Source organism: Ictidomys tridecemlineatus, chromosome 9, assembly GCF_052094955.1.
Source record: "Ictidomys tridecemlineatus isolate mIctTri1 chromosome 9, mIctTri1.hap1, whole genome shotgun sequence".
Taxonomy (NCBI): domain Eukaryota; kingdom Metazoa; phylum Chordata; class Mammalia; order Rodentia; family Sciuridae; genus Ictidomys; species Ictidomys tridecemlineatus.
This window is the reverse complement of record NC_135485.1, coordinates 82,992,703-83,012,308: the sequence shown is the minus strand read 5'-3', so window position 1 is coordinate 83,012,308 and position 19,606 is coordinate 82,992,703. Positions and strand designations below refer to the sequence as shown.

General features: G+C 34.0%; 1 long non-coding RNA gene across 1 annotated transcript in view; it reads right to left on the bottom strand.

Moving 5' to 3' along the window:
* LOC144366857 (uncharacterized) overlaps positions 1–14,615 on the bottom strand; it is a 35,500-nt gene extending 20,885 nt beyond the window's left edge. Inside the window, exon 1 of the long non-coding RNA XR_013426001.1 lies at positions 13,987–14,615. This is a non-coding gene — a long non-coding RNA (uncharacterized LOC144366857). The remainder of the gene's footprint in view (positions 1–13,986) is intronic.
* Between the last annotated feature and the right edge of the window lie 4,991 nt (positions 14,616–19,606).

Here is a 19,606-nt window from a genome sequence, read left to right as displayed (position 1 = left end):
GAAGTAGAAATTTACCACTAGAAATCACCAGGTATCCCTTTATTAATGCACTTCATGTATCTCTAAAGATAAATACATCCTGAGTTATTTTATAATCCTTCCTTTGGTCTTTTTAGTTTTATCATCTACCAATATTTGGGCCCTTTTAAAATTTCTATATAAAAACAATAATACTCCAAGTATTTTTCTATGATTTTAGTCCTTATCTTGACCATCAAAACTGAGATTCATCCATTATGTGTGGTTGTTCTTTCATTTATACTGTTGTAATATATTCTACTCATTTGTTTTGTTTCATTTTTGAGATGGGGGTCTTATTCTGTTGCCCATGCTGGCCTCAAAATCCTGGGCTTAGGTGATAATCTTGCCTCAGCTTCCTAAGTGTTGGGACTACACGTGTGTGCCACTATGCCCAGTTAATATCCTACTCTTGTTGAAGTTATTTCTTTTAAATTGTTAGAAACATTCATGTTGACATCTCCTGATACACATGTGAAAGAATATATCAGAGAGTTCTAGTCTTGCACGTTTTCAACTTCATTAGGTAACACAAAACTATTTTCCAAAATGATTGTACCAATTTATATTCCACCAAGTTCTCCAGTGCCACCTAGTTATGGGAATTTAAAAAAAAAATTCCTGGTATTTATCTAGCCGTATATCAGGGATGAAGTAGGAGGCACTGTGGGATTCAATTCATTCAGGAACCATTAAATGGTAAGGAATCTCCTCTCATTGAAAGCTCTGGAGAATACTCGCAAGCAAGGCTTCCCAAAGGGTGCCACAAAGGTCATATGAAGCCAGGCCCATTGAGGTCTACCATGTGAGGTCCATGTGTGTTTTGACTATCAACCATGGCTGCCACACTTTAAGAATAAAATCATGTGATATCCTGGCTGATATTTGCAGTGCTGTGTGGAAAGCCACCCTGGGCCTAGGTCTCTGTTTCCAAGGTGACTCTCATGCATGGCCTCCTAAAATTCCGACACAATTCATGGCAATACTTCTCTGAGGTCAGTTCCAGAATTCAGTCTCTAACTGGAATCACACAAGAGTTCAAGCTGAGGTTTACACAGTAATGTCTTCTAACCACCACACAAATAACCACAATTCAAACCAAAACACTCCCACACGATCCTCATCTTCTTCCATATAGACACTAATCATAATCTCTGGCTGGAAAGTTTCCATGAGGGCCCAGCCCAAGACAGTGACCAAAATAAGCTCCCATGCCCCTCATTTGCCTAAAGTCAGGGTGGCCTGGACAACCTTCCTGAGAACCAGGAGAGATCAAACAGGCCTGCTGTTAATACTGCTCCACTTCTCAAATTTGAGGCCTACTGATGGTCGGGTATAGATTCTTTATGTAAACTGAAGTCATGAGAAAACCGAAGCACCTATGGGCTAGCCTCTGCAGGGCTTTGAAGAACTCATTGGACCCAAAGGATTCCTATTCTCACTTCATGGATGTCAGAACCTTACAGAGGAAGGCAAGAGAGTTCATCCATAATGACTGATCTTTTGGACATTTTTGTTTTGGATGCACACATGGGAGCTTTATTTAGTTTCATGGGGTGCTGATAATCTAAGCCACATCCTCACACAGGGCCAAGAGGCTGATTCAGACACATCCCTTTACAAAGCAATTAACCAAAGAGCCACAGGTGATGCATCTTCATTTCCATTTGGAAACTGTTTTCTTCAGGCTTCTCAAAGGGGTGGCCTGAGGCAAAGATCTTCCTGAAATTCAGGGCAACAGTACAATAGGTAAGATAAAGGCCCAAAGCAGGGTTTCTCCACTGATACATTAATGGTTACACTGATTTCTGTGTTTTTTGAGATGCTCGGCATTCCCTTCAGCTATCCAGTACAAAGCCATGTCACAGAGCTTGAAGGTGGTACATATCTTGGAGAGTTGCCAGAATTCAGGAAGAATACAGGAACTTAGGAAGATAGTAGGCGTTGCCCATTGATAAGGCAAGCCACAGTACATTCAAAAATTAGGTAGGAAGAATGCTGGAAAGCATTCCACTAGACAGGACAAATCCTTTGATGCATTCTATTTTCTAATGTCTACAACCACAGACACAGTGGGATACGTAGACCTAGAAACACTCGCCTTGATCAAATGACTCACTAGAATCTATTCACTCCAAACCAAACAAACCACCTTTCCTACATATTCTCAGAATATGAGACAAAACCACAAATTCAAACACATACCTACAAAGGCACCACCTTTCCCCAATTAGGTTGCAACTACCTGGAGCGTCCTCTGACTGGTGGGCCATACTATGTTCCCCAGAAGTGGCCTGTCCTGTCGCAGATCTGGTCGCCTTGACAAAGTCTGTGAAGTTGTCAGGAGCCAGTGATGAGCCACTACCTTCTTTCTCAGGAAAGTCCCCTCTTCAGAGATTTCCTAGCATTTGGCCATTCTCACATCAGTAGGTACCAAGAAAGACTGACTCTGTCCATGGTTATTCCAAACAAGTGAGCACAATGAGACTTGGACTGGGACTAGCTCTGGATGCATCACTACCTGGATCACAAGTTCAGAAAGTTCCATCACCAAGGAATTGAGGAGAGGTCACTTCCTTCAAGGAACTGAATGAGGTCACTGCCTTGGCAACCACTTTGTCCTAACAGTTGCCTCCAAGGGTCCCATGGAGGCTGGCCCATCTTCCTGTGACACTTTCACAAGTTAGAATGGTATATAAACCATAGGAACCCAGGAACAGCTATTCACACAGGCCTGGTTTGATCCATCTTCCCTGCATTGAGAAGAGAGAGGCTGATTCAGACACATCCTTTCATACTGACCAGGTTGATTGCCATGGAAGATGACTTTTGTTCTCTCAGGTCCTCTATAGCTGCCTACATCTTCTCCAGGGATTATTTCTGCATCTACCTTTGATATTCTCAGCAGATGTAATATCCCCTACATTCCTGTATTGTAAGATCAACTCTGTACCTGCTCTTCTGTAAAGTTAGATTGAGGGAATAGTGTATAATTAGGGTTAATAACCCTATTAATAGGGTTAATAATTGGTTTAGGAATCATTCTGCTGGATGAATACTGCTATTGGTAACCTGTGATGTTCATAAGAATATATAGATGAAATATAAGTATGAAAACAGAAATCTAGGTAAGATTTGAATCACAGAAGGGCATTGGGCCCTTCATTGGGATACATAGATTTGAATTATGTTCTGCACATACATGTCAGATAAATCAATATACAATGGCATAGGATATTTTACCTCGGATTATTGAATGTAGAAGAGAATATCCAGTCAAAATTATAGTGGGTAGGATTAGGAAGAGGGTCTGTAGGATTAGGAAAAAGAGTGATTATAGGATTTGGATCAAAAGTACTTTTGCAATAGGATGTCAGAGAGTGAATGTAAATGTCAGCACATGTGAAGAGTCAGTCACAATGATGAACTGGGGAATATATGTAGGAAAGCAGATATCAATACAGACATTAGGAAATAAGGCAAAGTATAAAATGAGTGATAGGATTAGACATTTACAACAGGGGGAGGTTGAATATATAATCTTATGAAGAAACAAATATGTAGTCACCAATAGGATTGAAATTTGAAAGCATTAGGCAACATGGACATGGATGTTTTTGGTAATCCATGCTCATCTTCAATTTAGGCTTTGGTACAATCCTAAGTGTGACCTTTGCATTTTTGTGAAGAATATTACTGTGATGAAATGAATATGTAGATCAGGTGATATGAGTATATCTTCCACCATTTCTGTGAGCAATATTTTGAAGACCTATAAATTAGTATTGGGGATACAAGTAGGTGTGCCCTGCGTCTATGACTATAGAGATGATGCACAAATAGACCATACAGTGAATAAATAATATAACTCATTTCAAATTTAAATAATTTGTTAAATTGATATCTGAAAATATACAAGAAATCTGTTATTGATATACATACATTCATTCCAACCAGTTATACATTTAATGGTAATATTAGTGTTACTGTTTATCATGAAGAGTGTGTGAGTTTTGCTTCAAAAATGATTATGGAAATCGAAAATAATGTGTTTGGAAAGACGTCTCATGAAAAGACCAGTCAAGAAACATGGAGGAATACATGCGTTCTGAAGCAGGAAGTGATAGAAAGTGAATCATATGCCTATAAATTTGTGAACTTGAAGATGAAAGCATATATCCTATGATGTACATAAACTGAAGAAATAGTAATGTACCAATGTTGAATAAAAATTAACGTCAAATTACACATCATGTTCCATAGGAATCTACTTGCATTGATGTTAAACTGGGGTCAGTTACTGTAGAAATATTAGGATTTTTATGGACCATTCACTGAAGTTAGTTTTCAGTACTAGGAATCATATATGTATTTTAGGATAATGAATATTTCTGAGAATAATCTTGTGAAGAGTTGATTATAAATCCACATACATTAACATAAGTAAATTTAGGGAGTGTATAATAAGACATATATAGTTTATATATTAAAAAATCTGGAAAGTATACACACACACACACACACACACACACACAAACACACACACATTAAAAAGTAGCAATATATATGCCAATCGAAATTCATCCATGGAATATATGTCATCCACAGATAAAAAAAATATTCATTTTACTGAACATGGTTTTATGTATAATGTTGTTGAACTAGGAAGCTCACCCATAGGTTGAATTTTCAGTTCCATCAGCATTTAACGGGAGTGATCTCTTTAACAATTTGTTAAAGAGGAGGAGATAAGGAAGATAAGGAAGGCCATTTTTTAAAGAAAACTTTTTGCCTTTTCTCATTTTTTAGAATTCTGAAATTTCAAAGAACTATTACTATTATATTTCAGAACCATATTTTTCGCTTTATTTATAATTCCCAGACTTCTATCTACTGTATATAAATCTCTTACTTATTTCTTTGTCACTGTCTTCTGTATCATACTCTGAAAAATGTCCTGTGAAGGTTTCTTAAATGAATGTGATATTCTTATCATGGCAAGTTAGTCAGTTTTCCACATCTATAACAAATACCTAACATAATCAACTTATAAAGAGAAAAGATTACCCGTGCATGGTGTGCATGCCTGCAATCCCAGTGGCTGAGGAGTCTGAAGATGGAAGATCATGAGTTTAAAGCCAGTCTCAGCAAATTACTGAGGCCCTAAGCAACTTAGCAAGGCTCTGTCTCTAAATAAAATTTTTTAAAAAGGGGCTGGGGTTTTAGCTCAATTGTAGATAGCACTTGCCTACCATATGTGAGGCATTGGGTTCTATTCTCAGCACCACACATAAAAAAAATAAAGGTCCATTGACAACTAAAAAAATATAAGGACTGAAGCTGTGTTTCAGTAGTGGAGCATCATCCTAGCAAATATGAGGACCTGGGTTTAAACCTCAGCACCACATTAAAACAAAACAAAACAAAATAAACAAAAACAAAAACTAAGGTATTGTGAAAAAAAAATTTATATATATATATATATATATATATATATATATATATATGGCTGAGTATGTGGCTTATCATTAAGCACCCCTGGGTTCAATTCTTAGTACCAAAGATAGTAGTGGGGGTTGCTTTGGCTCACACTTTGGGAGATTCAAGAACAAAACTACTGATGTTCACTGCCTTTGGGCCTGTGGTGAGACTCCATATCATGATAGAAGTGAGTGCCAGGCCCAAACCACTCATCTCATGATCAGGGAGTCAAACACAAAGAGGAGGGGGCTGGGCATCCATTTTCTGTTTAAGGGCCATGCACCAAGACATGAAGAACTCTTACTAGGACTTACTTCTTAAGGGTTCCACCAATTCTCAACAGAATCTTTAAAACATGAGCCTTTGGGAGAGAGACATTTAAGATTTGAACAATAGACCACCCTAATTGTTTTGCTAAGTAGATTAAAGACAAAGTAGTGTGAGCTTGGTTGGGAGAATATTGGAAGTAAGTAGTTAAGCAGGCCACATTGAAATGTTCTATTCTAGGGACTTTTAGCTGGAGTTATAAACTTAAATTTTGACAGCAAATAGGATGAAGAGAAGAATTTGAGAATGAGAAAATAATAAGAAACTTTTGAAAGTTTTCTGTTGCATGGAAGTCTATGATTCCAGTCAAAGCATTAAGCACTGAGAGAAAAGATCATGAGTATTTTATATGGGTTTAGTTTTAAGAAAAAGGCAATACCATACCTTGGTGAATTTAAATGCTTTGTATTCTCACTATAAATTTGTGAGCACTAACATTTTTTTGTTTCAGTGTATCCAATATATCTAAGAACAGTATAAAATTTTAAACTGCTGTCTTCTGTTTCTTTCAATGCATTGAAAGAAGAGTTGACATTTCAATATATAAATTAGAAGTTCTCATCAAAGCACTTTATGCCTTCACAGCCTAAAGCACTAGCAATCTCTTTGAGGTATCTTTACCTTGATTGTGTTTTTTATTCATTCAAAATAAAGCCATTATGCACTCAAAATAAAGCCATTATATTTATTTTATATATATTTAATTTCAAAATGGCTATGACTCAAAATACATGCTTGGAGGTCAGAGAGTTGCATTGATTAACACTAGTATTATTCTCAAAATAAAAGGATACTAACAAAAATTCCATTAAAGAGGAGAAAATTTTCATCTCAAAAAGAAAAATCTATTCCACAAGGATAAGGCTTGATTTTCTGAAAGCAAAGAAAGTATGACAAACTTGTCTTGCTACCACTTTTTTTGTAACCTGAATAAATCAAGAGGAAAAATCTCAGATACTTTATTTCCATCAGCTTTCAACAGACTACATGACACTCTCTTTTCTGATAGCTGAAACTCCCAGTGTTAGTGTTTGCTTATAGATTAAAATTCTTAGAGGTTAAATGTCTTTTCATTGAGTATTATCACAGCTGCGATGAACCATGTAAATACAAAGTTAATTTTGCCTTGACAGCAGAATTGAGAGCTAAAAGGAATGCCATGACAGAGAAAATATATGTACATAGTGAGCAAAATTTAAATGAGCCTTCCAGACAGCATCCCGTGTAAAAGCAAAACCATAGAGGACCAACATTACATATCATAGGGTGATATATTTTCATGTAAATAGAATTATATTTGAGGTTATGAAGATTATAAAAACAATTGCATTTAAGTTCAGAGGCAGAAAAAAGAAAGAAGTAAACCATTATAATGGAGTGGTTTATTATTGACATGTTTATGGAAATATAGAAGATATTTGCATGGATTTCCATAAGTTATTTTGACATCATGAAAAATATTTTTGCTTGATTTTAATATATGGAAATATGAATAAATTTGTGCACAGAAAAACAATAGTTATGAAAGCCATAACACATATTTATTAGAAATACTTTATGGAGACAATCCAGCATTACGTATTTTTACAATTTCATTTAACCTTTTTTTTTTTAAGGGGGCTGGTATGGGGGATTGAACTCAGGGACACTCGACCACAGAGGCACATCCCCAATCCTATTTTTGTATTTTATTTAGAGACAGGGTGTCACTGAGTTGCTTAGCTCCTCAACAAATTGCTAAGGCTGGCTTGGAACTCGTGATCCTCCTGCCTCCACCTCTCAAGCCACTGTGCAAATGTGCCTGAGTTTGCTTACTTTTTTTCCCATTTTCTTTGATTGTCTTGATTATCTAATGAAACCACATTTATTCCATAAGAACTGAAAACTAGGTGGAAGGCATTTTTTAAAAACTCTGCAAATTTAAGTTTCTTTTCTCAAATAGTCATGCCATTTCCATACTTTAAATATTTATTTTAAAGTGAATGCAACAGATTTACTGTCATGTGGTGATTTTTTTCTGGGCAATTTCAATAGAGGTAACAGGACAAAACAGGTAACAAGAAAACCATTTCTAAAATAATTTGTTAATTGAATAAATATTTATCAAAATTATCACAAGCAATTATACTTTTTCTGTAGTTTTACTGATTTCATTCGTTTTCTCCCATCACTTATTTATCTGAGTTAATGTAGGGATCTCATATTTAACTGATCCTTTTAGATTCATCTTCTCCTGTGTGTGGTCTTTATATGTACATTCTTAGGTATATTATTAGGCATGTTTTATGAATGTGAGGAACATTTTTAAAATTTTTCTTCATAGGGAAAATTAGGCTTGGATGTATATTATCCTCAGACAATCCATCTGAGCTTTCCATACACTTGTTTTACAAAGAGGGTCACTAGTACATGGCCAATAATGACACTGTTTATGCATATATTACTGTATTCTTTCTCTCTAAACTATTAAAGAAATAAAAAAATGAAAAATAAGTGCATTTAAATGAATTTCAATTCAAATGTAAGTTTATATTTGTGTTTGCTTAAGGTGAGTAAGCTATATTTTTGGAAGCTTTTATATTTTGAAAGTTTGGAGTTTGATATAACTAAGTTGTACTTATTTAGTTCCTTTTGTTTGTTGTTTGTTTGTTTTTAATGGCTCAGCTAATTCCTTGCTGGTTACTTGTTCCCAGTTGAGTCAGTGACTTATCTTTTACTTTACTGTTTCTTTTACATTTATTTTTATTTTTAATTAACAGAGAATATTTCTTATATATGGGGTACAGTTAGAAAATTCTCTACATGCATAAAATGTGTAATGATCAGTGTAGTTAGCATCTCCATCACCTAAGCTGTTGTTTATTTTTGTGTACTGGAGACTTTACTCCATTTCTGCTACGACCTTCTACCAGAAAAAAAAAAAAAAAACAGAAAACAGCATTTGCAATCTGGATTGGAGACTGCTACCTATTCACATTGAGGAGAATTGAAAGTATGCCATCATTACTCTTTCCCCCAAGTAATCTGCATGCCCTGTTTCAATTGTCCTTTTTAGAACACCATTGTGGCTTTTTAGATATTTTTCTTTTTGTTGCTAAAGTAAAACTGTGCGAGGAGGAAGCCTATATTGATATTGTGACTTTTAATTTGTGTTATCTCAAAATTATTCTTGGTCTGCATGATACTTCTTGAAATTGAGAGTAGAAGATGGATTCTTCATAACATTGAAAAATATTTCTTATATTTCTTTGGAAGAAAATTCTACAAGCTGCTTTACTATGATCAGTTTTCTCCTAATATTCACATTATTACTTGAAACATACCAATAGTTTCAATAAATCTTATTTAGTAGTAAAGTATGTATAAAAGCCAATATTTACTTATCTAGATTAAAATAATAGGTAAATTCTCCAAAGCCTCCAAGTTGCTCCTTGGTGTTGCATAAAGCACTTATGAAAAGGCACTCAGTTATTCAGTTCATAAGAACACTAGACTATTTAAAAGCAACTGGAACCATCGGCTCTCTAATTGGTTTTCTATTCTGTATCAACTACGGTCCTACTATGCACCTCACTTACTGCTATTACTTATTATGAAGAACTAAAGAAAATCTATTGGCAGCATCACCTTGTACTTTGGTTTTGGATGCAAAGAATGGCAGAAATCCTACATATCTCATGAAATGCATTAGAATATATTTCCCAAAGTAAGCAAACTGACTATTGAGATTCTCAGCTTATCTTGCATCTAAAATAACTTGCAAATATTTTGAGTAAATATGAAAGTAGTAAATATCAAGACAATTATTTTTTACAATCCAATTCATGTCCATGGGCATTGAGTATTTTTTATATTTATTAATTCACTTAAAAGATAAATGGTATTCAAAAATAGGCTGTCACTGAATGTTGTTTCAGAGCCTCAGTTTTTTGCAGTCTCACCTCCATCTCCCTTTGAGAAACTTGTAGAAGTGGCAGCTGTCCTAGAAAGATTGCTTAAAAGATTTGCAGTCATTGATCTGAACTGTCATGATTTTAAGAAAATGACCAAAGATTATATTAATGTATTTTACACCAAAGAATATTAACCAGAATCTTATTTTTCTTCTCTTTGGGCCCTTCAAGTTGAATAATTGCCATACCTTCTTTACAACACTCTAAAACTTCAATGTATTTCATACACTTTCAGAATACAATATCATGCAAAAAAAAGCCCTCTGAACTGGTAAAATTTATATCTAAGTTGCTCTCAGTTTTTTTATAGGATATACCACATTTTTGGCAATATAAATTTGCATAGTATTAAATTTATTGCTAGAAATAGATTTAAATAAGATGTTAACAAGGAAATATAAATTATACTAATTTATTATACATCTGAATATTGGTTTATTAATAGGGGAAGGTATACATATTGTTCTTTCTCTTTCAGAAAGTATCTGATATAAAGACCTGACAGGGCCATATTCAATGTACAATATGCTATCCAAATGGGGAATTTTATGAAAATTACAGGTTATGGAAGCAAAGTACATTATTTTTCTTTTTTTTTAAATTTCATTAATTTGTTTTAATTTGTTACACATGACAGTAAAATGACCTTGACATATCATACATTTGAATCAGATGAGATAATTTCTCATTTTTCTTAGTGTACAAATTATAGAATCACATTGGTCATGCAGTCACATAGTTATACACAGTAATAATAATGTCTATTTTATTCTACTATCCTTTCTTTCCCCCCATCCCCTCCCCTCCCTTCCCATCACTTCTCTCTACCCAATCTAAGGTGATGCTATTCTTTTTTTTCTTATATCTTCATACATGTATTTTGCATGATGAAGGTCTCCTTCCACCTTCCATACCATTCCCCTTCTCCATTCCTTTCCCTCCCACCTCTCTTCCCTATTTAGAGGTAATCTTCCCCCCATGCTTTTCCTCTCTACCCCATTTTGAGTCCCCCACACTTATATCAGAGAAGACATTCGGCTTTTGTCTTTCTGGGATTGGCTAAATTCACTTAGCATAATCTGGTCTAATGCCATCCATTTCTCTGCAAATGCCATGATCTTTTTACTTTTTAGTGCTGAGTAATGTTGCATTGTATATATATGCCATATTCTTTTGTATTCATTCATTCATTGAAGGGCATCTAGGTTGGCTCCACAGTCTAGCTATAGTGAATAGTGCTGCTATAAACATCTATGTGGCTGTGTCCCTGGAGTATGCAGTTTTGAGGTCCTTTGGATATAGACCGAGAAGAGCAATAACTGGGTAGAATGGTGGTTCCATTCTCAGTTTTTTAAGGAATCTCCATACTGCTTTCCACAATGGCTATACCAATCTGTACTCCCACCAGCAATATATGAGTGTACCTTTTCCCACGCATCTTCGAGAGCACCTGTTGTTGTTTGACTTCATAATGGCTGCGATTATTACTGGAGTGAAATGGTACCATAGAGTAGTTTTAATTTGCATTATTCTGATTGCTAGAGATGATGAGCATTTTTTTTGTGTGTGTATTTTTTAATGGATTGTATATCGTCTTCTTAGAAGTGTTCTGTTCAGGTCCTTGTCCCATTGTTGATTGGGTTATTTATTTATTTATTTATTTATTTATTTATTTATTTATTTATTTATTTATTGGTGTTTAGCTTTTTGAGATCATTGTATACCCTAGAGATTAGAGCTCTATCTGATGTGGGAGGGTAAAAATTTGTTCCCAGGATGTAGGCTCCCTATGCACCTCACATATTGTTTCTCTTGATGAGAAAAACTTTTTAGTTTGAATTCATCCCACTTGTTGATTCTTGGTTTTAATTGTTTTGCTATAGATGTCCCATTAAGGAAATAGGGGCCTAACCCCACATGATGGAAATTAGGGCCAACTTTTTCTTCTATTATATGCAGAGTCTCTGATTTGATTCCTAGATTCTTGATCCATTTTGAGTTAACTTTTGTGCATGGTGAGAGATAGGGATTCAATTTTATTTTGTTGCATATGGATTTCTAGTTTTTCCAGCACCATTTATTGAAGATGCTATCATTTCTCCATTGCATACTTTTAGCCCCTTTATCTAATATAAGGTAGTTGTAATTTTGTGGGTTAGTCTCTGTGTCCTCTATTCTGCACTTTGGTCTACCAGCCAGTATTGGTGCCAGTACCATACTGTTTTTGTTACTATTGTTCTGTAGTATATTTTAAGATCTGGTACAGTGATACCACCTGTTTCACTCTTTCTGCTTAGAATTGTTTTAGCTATTCTGGATCTCTTATTTTTCCAGATGAATTTCATAATTGCTTTTTCTATTTCTGTGAGAAATGCCATTGGGATTTTGATTGAAATTGCATTGAATCTCTAAAGTACTTTTGGTAATATAGCTATTTTAATAATATTAATTCTGCCTATCCCTGATCAAGGTATATCTTTCCATCTTCTCAGGTCTTCTTCTATTTCTCTATTTAGTGTCCTATAGTTTTTATTGTATAGATTTTTCTCCTCTTTTGTTAAGTTCATTCCCAAGTATTTTATTTTATTTGTTTGAGGATATTGTGAATAGGGTAGTTTTCCCTCATTTTCATTTCAGAGGATTTGTTGCTGATATACCAGAATGCTTTGAATTATGTGTGTTGATTTTATATCCTGCCACTTTGCTGAATTAATTTACTAGTTCTAGAAGTTTCTTGGTAGAGCCTTTTGGGTCTTCTAGGTATAGAATCATATTATCAGTAAATAATGCTAGTTTAAGTTCTTCTTTTCCTATAGTTATTCTTTTAATTTCTTTTGTCTGACTAATTATCTGGCCAGTGCTTCAATAACTATATTGAATAGAAGTGGTGAGAGATAGCATCCTTGTCTTGTTCCAGATTTTAGAGAAAATGCCTTCAATTTTTTTTCCATTTATAATGATGCTGGCCTGTGGCTTAGCTTAGATAGCTTTTACAATGTTGAGGTAAATTCCTGTTATCCCTAGTTTTTCTAGTGTTTTGAATGCAGACCAGTGCTGTATTTTGTTGAATGCTTTTTCTCTGTCTATCAAAATGATCCTATGGTTCTTATCTTTAAGTATATTTATGTGGTGAATTACATTTATTGATTTTCGTATGTTGAACCAACCTTGCATCCTGGGGATGAATCACACTTGATCATGGTGCACGATCTTTTTGATATGTTTTTATATCCAATTTGCCAGAATTTTATAGAAGATTTTTGCAATAATATTTATCAGAGATATTCGTCTAAAGTTTTCTTTCTTTGAAGTGTCTTTGATTAGTTTTGGAGACAGGGTGATATTGGCCTCATAGAATGAATTTGGAAGTACTCCCTCTTTTTATATTTCCTTAAATAGATTAAAAAGTATTGGCATTAGGTATTTTTTCTTAAGGCATGAGATTCATGATAATGAAATTCACTCTTTTGTTGGATTGATATTTAAGGTTAGATTGGCATATGAGCTCATAATCATAACCGGAAATGATTTGCCCATTGTCATTTTGAAAAGGAAAAGGGCAAGATGGAAGCTAAACATGGAGTTAAAAGTAATAAGAATAATGCTGAGGGAACATGATGAAACTTAATGAGATACTGAACTTTAATCTTCGACTGACAAATTTGCATAGTAAAGGGACTTTTATCAATGTCAGCCAAACAAATTATGATCCTATGAAAAATGGTTCAGCTAGGTTTTTTTTCCCCTGTCCTCCTTTTAACCTATACAATGGAAACAAATTTAAAATAATTTATTCAATGTATACATTATTTTATAAATTTAAAACTTTCTATTTCACACACATGACCAAACAAAAAATATCAATTACTTTAACACATCATCTCTCAGAATACATATTATCTTATAAGTACATGTAGAAAACATATAATATTATGTTCAAAGTGAAAACTAAAATTGAACAAAGGGGTTTTGAAAGCTATATCTTCTCCTCCAAAATATTCTCACACTATAGAATTGTTTCTACTTTGCCTTCTCTTTGAGATCATAGTCTTCAAAATATAGCAGAGACCTTAGTCTTATTTACCAATGCGAAATACTTTGAGCAAAAGTAGTCTGGTGCCATTTTAATAGCTTTTTTTCTGAAGTACTAGTCTAAAAGTTCTTATATGTGCACATGTCAAATTTCAGTTACTATAAAAAAAAATACCTGAGACTGGGTGACATCAAAATGAAGATCAGGGGCTGGGGATGTGGCTCAAGCAGTAGCGTGTTCACCTGGCATGCATGTGGCCCAGGTTCGATCCTCAGCACCACATACAGACAAAGATGTTGTGACCGCCAAAAACTAAAAAATAAATAAATAAATATTTTTTTAAAAAATGAAGTTCATTTTTTGATCATAGTGCTAGAAGTCCAAGGCCAAGAACTAAAAACTGGTGATGGCTTTTTTTTCTGGCAGAATCCCAGGTGGATAAGGGTACCATATGGAGAGGCAGCAAGCATTTATATGTGTGTGTCCTCTATTCTCTCTTCCTCCTCGTCTGTAAAATGGGCTTCAGAAATTCAACCTCATAGAATTATCTTGAAAATGAAATGTCACCAGGAGTACAGATTGCTAGGCAAAGTGTATGCACTGCATTGAGAATTGTACAAATGATATCTACAATTTTTATTTTTATAGTTAGTATTATCATTATTCCAGGAAGCAAAAAATCTCAGTAAAAGCCAATATGTAGGCAAGCTCTGGGTAAAAAACTACCTCAGTTATTTCATCTCAAAGGGTATTTGGAAGTGATCAGTTAAAAAGAAAAAAAGCAAGGTGATGGAAGCAAAGACAGAATAGGCAAAGAAGTTGCCTCTAAGGCAACTTCTGAAAGGTAGTATTGTTCAGTATACACACTGAACAGGAATACAAGGTAACCCTTCTTTTAATTTAGAGAATAAAAGACTTTTATAAGGAAATAAGCTTTTACCCTGCATCATAAAACTGTAATATTAATTAAGCACTTAATGTTGTCAATGCCTTACATGAATATTTATATCTACATATCAGTGTATACACATCTATTTACTCATGTGTGAAACACGGCACAGAGAGGATACATGAGTTACTCAAAGTTACACACCTTCTAGCTGGTTAATACAGTATTCAAATTTCTGCAACCTGATCCTCAAACTGACGCCTTAGACTTCACTGTTACTGTCTTTAAACTGATGAATGGAGTTAGAATAAATAAATGCACAATCCTAGAATTATAAAAATGTTTAATAAGCAGAATATAGAAAGCAATAATAAATCAAAAAACTCTCTTTGGAAAATAGCAGCTTATCACATCACTGACTTCTTAGAGAATTTTTTAAAAAATGTATATATTTTTAGTGTAGGTGAACACAAAACCTTTGCTTATGTGATGCTAAGGATCAAACCCAGGGCCTCACTCATGCTAGTCAAGCATTCTACCACTGAGCCAGGCATACAGAATTTCTTAAAAAGAAAAACAACATATACAATTCAGAAAACATCCTGTGAGTTATAGATAAATATCTTATCAGTTTTTGTACCAGACTAAAATCCTTTTAATAGAGAGTAAGTCAGAAAAGTGGTACCATTTGTTTTGCCAAAACTTTTTTCACTTCCAATTAGTTTGGTCCATAAGTAGCAAAATAAATTATTATCATTTTAAGAGCATGTTAGGACTATAGGTTCTCATTTACCTAATTATGGAGAAAATTATTTTAAAAGAAATTTTCCCCAGAAGCATTATAAGAGTAAACATTAAATATGCATAGAAGATACAGCTAAGATTTTTCCTGAAGGAAATAAGCAATTTTTAAAGAAATATAACTGAAGACAATTGAAGTCAGTATATTTAACTACTAGGATTTTATTGTTTATTTTACTCACATAAAAAGAGATTTGAAATATGACATTTTTCCTGTTTGCACACTGAAAGATTGAAATTTATGATTTGTCACAGAAAGGTTTTGAGAGTGACAGAGGAATAGCTTGGTTAACAACATAAAAATAAAAGAAATCTGAAAATTACTCAGGAAGATAAACTTATACTATGCTTCCTTGTCATACTTAAATACATTTCTTAATCAGAGATAGAAAAACCAAAGATTATATATATGTTATGGAACCTCTTATATTTGGCACTTAGAGCATAATAAGAACCCTCAAAGCTGTAATTTCAAAGTTTTCAAGAGGATACAAACACAAGAAAAATAAAGGCAACTAACTGCTAAGGTGAGAGCATTGACATTCGTACTGTTACTCTTTCAATTCCCATCCAAACTGCTTATAGGAATGCCTGCATAGACTGTATCTTTTGCTGCAAAATACTGCTGCCAAATCTGTATAGAAAAAAAGAGGGTGAATATGTAAAATAGCTAATCTTTTCAACCTATGCCAAGAAAATTTATAACTTTCATTGCTCCCAATAATATACAATTTGATACCAATGAGGAAAAACACACTGTAGTGCTTTTATAACTAATATATAATTACAAAGAAGGTTTAATGCCACATGGTCTTGTAAATAATTAAGATTTTACTCTTACTAACAAATTTTATCAGAGAAATTGATTTTATGATGTTTGAAATCACTATTTTCGAGATGTGCCTTGTGTGTGAGATCCTCTTTTTTTTTTGATCTTCTTTCTTTTCTCCCCAAACCCTCATCTCCCTGTCAAATGTGGGCCTGTCTCTGAATGACATAACATCAGTCATTCAGAGATCAGGGTCTGGCATCAGGAGGACATGGATGTAGATCCTCACTCCAACAATTTGCTAGCTATGCTACATTGTGCAAATCATGAAAACTCCCAAAATAATATCATTAAAATTGCAATAATATCAACCTCACAGAATTGGTGTGAAGACTAGATGAACAAGTACAAATTTGTGCTTGGCACAAAGTAAGCACTCAAAGTAATGCTAGCCTGTATTAGTTATTCTTGCTGTGTTATAAGCAGCTTTTGAAATCCTGCTTCCTGAAAGTCTTTCATATAAGGAAGAGACAGAATATGCTGGGTGACTACGGTATATATCAGACAGAAGTCTTCCCTCTGCCTGGAATCAGAGAACAAAGACAGCAGAGTAAAACCTTATCATGCAAATATCAAATTGTAAGGAATAAAAATTTATATAATAAAATTATAGAATTAGAAAATAGGGAAAAGAGAGAGAAATATGCCTATATAGTCTTACTACCATAAAAGAAGCACTGTTTTCATTTTTGATAAATCTGTGTCTAGTATGTCTTAAGAATATTTTTTCTGTTATAGTATAAATATATACAGTATATAAGCAATACTGTATCTTGCTTTTTAAAAATCTCTAACATATCACAAACAGCCTCTGTATCCATATTTTTACTACTATTATTTTTATTGTCTTCTGTACTTTTTTATGTAATTGACTCTCACTGAAAACCCATCTTCACTATCTCTGGCCCCCCAAGTCTTTCTTGTTCTCTGAATCTGAGCCTATATACTTTTTCTTTCACATATTCTCCCTTGATCGCTTCAATCAGAAGAAATGAAATAAGGCAGAAGGATATAACAGAAACATTCTAAGCTCAGCATGACATTATAGACAGCATAGAATTTAGAGAAGATGTCATAGCCAAAGTGACCTCTGAGTGAGCAGGTCTTTAAAAATGGGTCAACCTACCTCAGAATTTCTCTGCTCTATCAACATTCTCACTTAAATATAAGGCTCCAGGATGATGGCTCACTGGTTGAATACTTATCTAGCATGTGGAAGGCCTTGGGTTTCATCTCTGGTACCACATACACACACACACATAAGTCCCAATTGAATATACTACTTAAAGTGTAGTCTAGCTAAAGAAAATATAGCACACAAAAGAACTCATTAGTTCCTAGAACTTAAGCAAACCACTTAACTAATGCAGCCTATGGTTCCTTTGTCTTTTTATATAAAAAAAAGCATGTCAAAACATTGTCTTATTTTAAGGAAAGCATAGTCTGATAATTTTAATTTAATTTATAATATCAGCAAAGTTTATGACTCAGCATTGAAATTTATGAGACTAATTCCAGCTTCATCAACTATAATGTGAGGATAGCAATACTGCCTTCAGAGAGTAGTCATGAGAATTTAATGAAATAAGGCATATGAAGAATTAGGCATAATATCTGACTACTCCTTTTATTATTATTTTCATAATTAGTACATATACCTAAAACAAAATTCATGAAATGCCAAAAATAGCTTCTTAAATTCTAATTAGAGAAGACTGAGACATGAAAATGTAAGTGGCAATGAAAACCAAGGCACATATGGTGGCCAAATAGGCAGAATAGATGATGAGTACTTTGAAGAAAGGAGTTCAGGAAGCTTCTTGTGGAAGGTTCTGGAATAATGGAGAATTATAAATGCAAAAAAAGGAAAGAAAAGAAAGAAAGAAAAGAAAGAAAGAAAGAAAGAAAGAAAGAAAGAAAGAAAGAAAGAAAGAAAGAAAGAAAGAAGAAAGAAAGAATGAAAGGAAGAAAGAAAGCAATGAGAAATTACTTAACATTTGCAAGCATGTTCCCAACATAATATTTATTTTTATTCTTTTAAGAACATAACTATAGCCCCCATTCTCTGCCAGGCATTATTCTAATGCTTTATCGAGCTTAATATGTTTAATTTTCACGTAGCTTTCAAGAATGTACTGTAGTTATCTCCACTTTATAGTAGAGAATCTAAGGCTCAAAAACTTAATAGACATGTCCATGTCAGACAGCTAGTAGGGTAAAAATGTAGGATTTAAAACTGGCAGATTGGTGCTGGAGTCTATGTTTGAACCAGTATACTATGCTTCTCTATCAGGCAAGCAAAATTTAAGAGAACTCAGCTGGTGAGGATATGATATATAGAGGGAGAAAAATGGGAGCGGAAGACCTACTAGGAAAGATAATGCAATAATCCAAGAAAGGGCTTTGATGGTTTTATATTAGCTGTAGGTAACAGGAATGAAAAAAATGAAATAGAAGTATATTAGTTAGGTAAGAGTAAGACCAAGAAAGACAAGTTTGCTCATGTTCATATAATTTATCTTGTTTTCCTCATATTTCCAGAAACTGTTTGCACTTTCCACTTTCAGATTGTTTCACAGAAAATGTTTTCATGAAATATACCAATTCATTTTCATTCGTTATTTGTTTTACTTCTCCTGCAGTTGGGTCTTACACCATCTAAATGTTGAAAGATTGAACTGAGAGTCTTAAAGAGAAAATAAAAAGCCATTAACACCTACAATAAAAGAAAACCCTCCCCACAGCTTTATTCTGGCTCTAATCCTTGTCGGAAACAAAATATTTTTTTTTTCTTTTGCACATTGAAACAGATCTTCAGTAAACAGAGGAATAGTATATGAAAAGCTATATAAGGAACTTGAGTTCTGGCTCACTGGTAGAATGCTGACTGTCATGTATGAGGTCCTGGTTTTGATGATCAGCACCAAGTATAAAGTAATGACTAAGATTTATTTTGGTGGTGCAGGGGACTGAACCCAGGGCCTTTTACGTTGGAGGCAAGAACTCTACCAACTGAGCTATATCTCCAGCCCATGCTTGATCAATGTGATTCTGCAACCTGTATACTCAGAAAAATGAGAAAATATATCCCATCTGATAAAAATGTATGATATGTTAAGATCATTGTACTGTCATGTGTAACTAAGTAAAACAAATAAAAAAGTAAATTAATAATTAATTAAATAATTTTAAAAGAAAATCTGTATGCTCAGAGACATAGATTTCTCACCTAATAGTCTTTTATATATCTATTCTTTAGGAATATCTATTAGTTC